The sequence below is a fragment of the Quercus suber genome, unplaced genomic scaffold (assembly GCF_002906115.3).
Source record: "Quercus suber isolate HL8 unplaced genomic scaffold, Cork oak 2.0 scaffold_183, whole genome shotgun sequence".
NCBI classification, from domain to species: domain Eukaryota; kingdom Viridiplantae; phylum Streptophyta; class Magnoliopsida; order Fagales; family Fagaceae; genus Quercus; species Quercus suber.
In genome coordinates this window covers 877,308-883,570 of record NW_027069641.1, presented here as the reverse complement: position 1 = coordinate 883,570, position 6,263 = coordinate 877,308, and the positions used below count along the sequence as shown (strand labels likewise).

The 6,263-nt window shown below is 35.4% G+C and overlaps 1 pseudogene; it reads right to left on the bottom strand.

Moving 5' to 3' along the window:
• Window positions 1-2,880: 2,880 nt before the first annotated feature.
• On the bottom strand, window positions 2,881-5,216 carry LOC112011147 (hydroquinone glucosyltransferase-like; annotated as a pseudogene).
• Window positions 5,217-6,263: the final 1,047 nt, after the last annotated feature.

Genomic DNA, 6,263 nt, shown 5'->3' with positions numbered 1-6,263 from the left:
CCCAAACTTTTGAGCCAATTAGGAGTCAGAAATCCCCAATGGTGGACTTAGTGGGAGAGGACTTAAAGGTAGAGGAACAATAAGAGAGTCAAGGGATAGGGGAAGAGGGAGAGCAAAGGGTACAAATGAGGATGATGATGAGGATACAAGTAGAAAAAGAAAGACTACCTCAGATGTTTGGGAGCATTTTACAATGAAGAAAGCTGATGGAAAATTTAAAGCCCAATGCTATCATTGTAGCAAGCTTTACTTGGGTGACTCTAGCCAAGGTATAACCCATTTGCGTAATCATTTAGCAAGATGTCCACGGTTAAAGTTTAAAGATATAAGGGATATGCGACAAGTGTTAATTAGACAACAAAATAAGGTGAATGGAAAGATGGGTTTAAATGCTTACTAGTTTGATTAGAACATAGTGAGGAATAATCTTGCCCGTATGGTCATCCTACATGAATACCCACTTTCAATAGTTGATCACATTGGGTTTAGAGAATTTGTGAAGTCTCTTCAACCTTTGTTTAAGCTTATCTCAAGAAATACTTTAAAGAGTGACATTCTTAAAATTTATGATAATGAGAGGGAGAAAGCTTTGAAGATAATAGATGGGAATGGAAGTAAGATGGCAATTACAACTGAAATGTAGACTTCGAGTAACAAAAAGAGAGGATTCATGGTCATTACCGCTCACTTTATTGATCAAACTTGGACGTTGCAAAATTGGGTTTTAAGGTAATTTTTTAATCTATGAGTGTTAAATCTATTATTTATTTATGAATTGAGTTTATTGATCAAACTTAGATTTTATGTTAAATAGAATGTTTATTGAGTTATGTTAAATTGAATGTTTATTGAGTTATGATATAATTATTCATATTATTTTTCTAGGTTTGTTTATATTCCTTCTCCACACACGACAGATGTCCTTGTTAAAGTCCTTGTTGATTGTTTTTTAGAGTGAAACATTGATAGTAAGTTGTCCACAATAATTGTTGATAATTGTAGTACTAATGATGCCAAGATAAGACTTTTTTTGAATAAGCTTGATACTAGTTCTCTTATGTTGGATGGCTTTATGTTGCATATGAGGTGTGCTGTACATATTTTGAATTTGATTGTTCAAGATGGGTTGTCTCTTATTGGTGATGGTATTGAAAGGATCTGTGAAAGTGTGATTTATTGGACTAGATCACCAAAAATGAGGCAGAAATTTGATGAAAATGCATGTCAATTGCATGTTCAATGCACCAAAGAGTTGGTCTTAGATTGTAAGACACGTTGGAATTCAACTTACTTAATGCTTTTTACTACATTGATTTATAAAAATGTTTTCTCTTGTTTGGCTAAACGTGAAACATCTTATACTTGTTTGCCACATGACTATGATTGGGAGTTGGAGTTGTTTCATAGTGTGACTGAATTTTTCTTTGGTCATAAGTATCCCCCAACTAATATGTATTTTACTTTGGTATATTTTACTTTGGTGTGTGAATTGAAAATTGCAATAAATGAATGGAGTTTGTTTTCAAAAGAAATGATAAGTACAATGGCAGAAAGCATGCTTGCTAAATTTAATTCTTATGGGGCTAATGTCAATGTTATTATGGCTGCTGCTGCTGTCTTGGATCCAATATATAAGATGAAGTTATTGGAGTTTTATTATCCTAACATTTATGGTGATAATTTTGATTTGGAGATTGAAAAAATTAAGAATCTTTGTTATGATTTGCTTGATGAGTATGGAGATGTAGACGAGCCCCTCGTAGATAATGAAGGAAGTTCTCGTATGTCTGCAAGTACTTCAAATCAAGTGGCACAAATGAAATTTAGGTTGAGTGGGGCAATGTCATCTTTTGATTTCTTTGTGAACAATAATTTAAGCAGTTCAAAGAAACATGGAAGTGCTAGAATGGAATTTGATCATTTCATTAATGAGGGAGTGTTGAAGAGGAGTGAAGACTTTGATATTTTTGGCATGGTGGAAAAGTAATAATCTCAAGTATCCTACTTTACAAAGGATTGCAAGAGATATTTTAGCTATTTCTATCACAGCTATTGCTTTAGAATCTACCTTTAGCACTAGTGAGAGATTGTTAAGTCCACACCGTAGTAGGCTTCATCCCAAGACTATAGAGGCAATGATGTGTGCTCAGAATTGGTTATGGAGTGAAATCAACGGTTAGCAATTGACTAATTTGTATTTATAAAATCAATTTTTTTTATTTGCTAGTTATAATTTGATGAAGTTTATTTCATTTTTTAATTTATTGTTGTTGTAGGTTCTTCAACTATGCCTGGAGATATTCAATCAATTCTTGATGATGGGGAGCCTAATGAAGATCGAGGATGGGAGTTGTGTCGCAGCTATGGAGGATTAGACATTTTGTATTAATTTAGTAGCCTTTTTAATTTCTTAGACTTCTTGGATTAATTTGTTGGTTGTACTTATTCTAAACTTGTCACTTGTGGGATTTATTTTGTAACTTTTTAATTTCTTGGACTTGTGATACTTATTTCTTGGACTTGTTGGATTTATTTTATTTTTATGTTTAGTAGGTGATTTTAGCTATGATTTATGAATAAATGGTTGTCTTAGCTAGGTGATTTATTGATTTTATAATCTTAGCTATGATATATTGATTTATAATATTAGTTTATTGATTTATAGATTTATAATTAACAGTTGATTTATTGATTTATGATTAGTAGCCTATGATTTGAGCTGATTTGGCATTTGGGCCACGTTATCTAGGCTTGAATACGCACACTTGAATCTAGGCAAAAACAAATTTGGGCTTCATTTTTTTTTCCTGGTTGGGCCACGATTTGGGCCGCAGATTGGGTCCAAATCTGACAGGGCTTAACGGGGCCCGCAGGACGGGTCTAGGACCTGGGAAAAAAAATTCGTTTAATAAACAGGCCGGGTCCGAGCTTCTTGGCCCACAGGTCAAGTCCAGGTATGAAAAAATACAGCCCAACTCGTCTCGTTGCCATTCCTAGTAGCAATTTCCCTTCTTCTCCCTCAATTAAGCCTCTTGCATAGTTTGCAATATCTTTGTGTTCCACCAGGCCCTTATCATTCACTTTGATCCTCAATGCAACTTTCAAATCATCAATCAGCTAGCAATACACTGTTCACCCTTTGCTCTGCAAAAAGTGGCCATGCAATCATGGGCACACCATGCATAATGCTCTCTAGGATTGAGTTCAAGCGACCATGGGTCAAGAACCCCCCAATCGAGCCATGACTTAGGACCTGGATTTGAGGAGCCCAAGAGGGCACCACTAGACCCACCTCTTTGGTCCTCTCCAAGAATCCCTTGGGAAGAAAATCAAAGGGTCTTTATGCTCTGGACACTAAAATAAGAGGCATTGGCTGCTGTTTCATGTGGACTCTTAACAACCCAAAGAAATCTTTGCCCACTCATTTCAAGTCCTAATGCCAATTCATTTAGCTGCTGATTTGAAAGAGTTCGACCACTGCCAAATGAAACATATAACACTGACCCATTTGGTTGTTTATCCAACCACCTCAAACACTCAGACTCATCAGCCCCATGATCTGAAATGGATCGAATTAGTGGTCCAACGAAGTAAACCTGTGGCTTGCCCTTTCCTCCTTTCTTCAAATCTTCAAAAGCACCAGGCTCCAAATCCATGAAGTAAGTCTCTATACTCGCAAGAGAATTTTTCATCAAGTTTACATAAATCAAAGGTCAAAGACAAAACCATCGCAATTGTAGGGAAACAAAAGAAGGACAAAATACCAAATTCTTTAGCCACATCAAAAGCATCAATACCAAATAGATTAGCCACCAAGGCCACCAGCCGAGTTGTCTCAGCTAAGACCTTGAATGAATCTCGTAGAGCAAGGAGGGACCGAGTAACAGTGAGTGTGATCTGCGTCTCCATTCTAACCTCCTCGGGGAGGTCATTAAAGTTCACAAGAGGAAGAAAGATGGAGGATATGGAACTGGGAAGGGCTTCAAGGATAGCTTTTTAAGGTTTTATGGATGACCCATCAGTGGTAATGATGATGAAGGTTGAAAGTTTGAAAATGTATTAAAAACACAAGAGCTGTTTAGACCCCCAAATCAAAGTTTCGGCTCAATTGATTTTACTCTAACTTAATACTAAGTGCGGAATAGAGTAAATACGAGCGGATAAACAAACAAGCTACTCTAACCCCTAATCATTATAGCACAATAGTAAAATGAAAGGTAAAAGAGTAAAGAAGAAGAATGCAAATACAAGATAACACGCCAATGTGTTATCAAAGAAGGAACCAAAGAATTCTCTGCCGCCCTCTAAGTGGTAATCGATCCACTAGACAATTAATTAGGATACATGGGTTAGAAAGAGATCCTCCAAGCCTAATCTACCCGATGTACCTAAGCCCTCCAAGCTATTACTCCAACAAGGTTTCTTGGAACCGTGTCTTGTCTATCTATCTGGATCCCACAACAAGCTCTATGTTGCATCCGCCATCCTTTGCATCTTCCAATGCTTCCCAGCAGCACCAAAAACACTCTCAACACTTTGAATGTGTGTGGATAGTGTTTAGGTAGAAATCTCTTCTCAATAGGTATAACAATAGGAGAGAGAATGAGAAGAGACTACAAAGATTTCTCTCTAAGAATGGGTAGCTCTCTTTAATAGGTGGGTGTGTTGTAGAAACCTCTCTTAGGATTTGTCTCTCTGAATAGCCATGCCTACATTTTATGGGTAATGAGGGTATATATAGTATGGGTGAAGGGTAAGAAAGTCACTCTTAAAAATCCTTCAAGCAGAGAGTTTCACGACTACCTCACTGGAAGGCCTTACCCGCGAGACACACTCGAAAACGATAGCCTGGCATGACTCTTCAGCTTCCAGTCATGTGCTCCTCACATGGTTCTTTCGTGGGTTAGCTTCTCACGAGCTTCTCGCGAAATCCACTGATTCTTCATTTCAACTTGAGTCTTCACTAACTTAATACTAAACCCAATACAATAAAATCTCACAAAATACAAAGAACAAAATTAAAGCAATTACAACACTTTTTGTCATGGAATAAAGCCAACATAAAACATAATTGTAAATCACAACTTTACAAAGGTGACTAAGAAATCATGGTGGTGGACGAGTCGCTTGGCGAGCTCAACAACTGGGAGGAGGTGTCCCATCCCTAGATTAGTCACAAAGACAACATGGGGTAGTTTCTGTTGGGTAGTTTCCATGGTAGGTTTGGTAGTAAAAGGTGATGGTAAACATTATGTTTTTACGAACTATATATATATATATATATATATATTGAAAAGTCCTAATTTTTTTCCTTTGTTTTTTTCCATAGAAACATTTGCTTTGAAAACATGGGAACATCAATGCATGCACTGAGTAATATAATAATGGGAATCTAATGTGAGTGAGAAAGGTGGGTAAGGTGAAGTGCTTTGACGTCAAAATATAAATGGAAAAATCATGTAAAGCTAAGTTCTAATCCCAAATTCAAGGGAAAAAAAAAAAAAACCATAAACCTATGGATTAGAAATGAATATAGATTTAGATGGGATTAAAGGATAATTAGCTCATATTTATTTAGTAATCAAATTAAAGTGATTTAGAATGGATATCATAAACATATAAACTTTCCTTAAATAGAGAAGCCAAAAAAAAAAAAAAATTAACACATAAAAGTTTCATGAAGTAGAAAAGTACTAGTAGAAATATTCAGAGTCAAAGACATATTCACGTGAAATTTAGTGACTTGAAGGAAATCTTCATAACAATAAAAAATTATTGTCCTATGGTATTGATCTATTGTTTCTTTTCAAGTAAATTCCTCCATTCAGATGTTTAAAAGTTTTTTTTTTTTTTTTAATGGTAATTTTTTCTTTTATTATAACTTTCAATGTAAAAGGTATAATAAGGTCTCATCTGTTTTAAAATGTCTCCTAGAGACTATAGATTTTGATTTTGTAATTTTTTCAATTTTGCATTTTTGTTTTGGTAATATTTCTTATTTTTTAGTCTAATTCTGTGTTTAACATGAAATAGGGTTTTTAGGCATCTCCTATTTGCCCAAGGTGCACGTTGGGGTTTCTAGGTTTTATTTTTCTATTTAAACACAATGTAGCCTTAAAGGCAATTTAAAATTTGATTAATAAAATTTCAAAGAATTTTTCCTCCAATATATTTTTGTGGATAAAGAAATTCTACTCGTGGATTCAAGGGTTTTCATTTGGAAGTAGGTGTGTTCTGTTCCCCAGGGAATTTCACTAGCATCA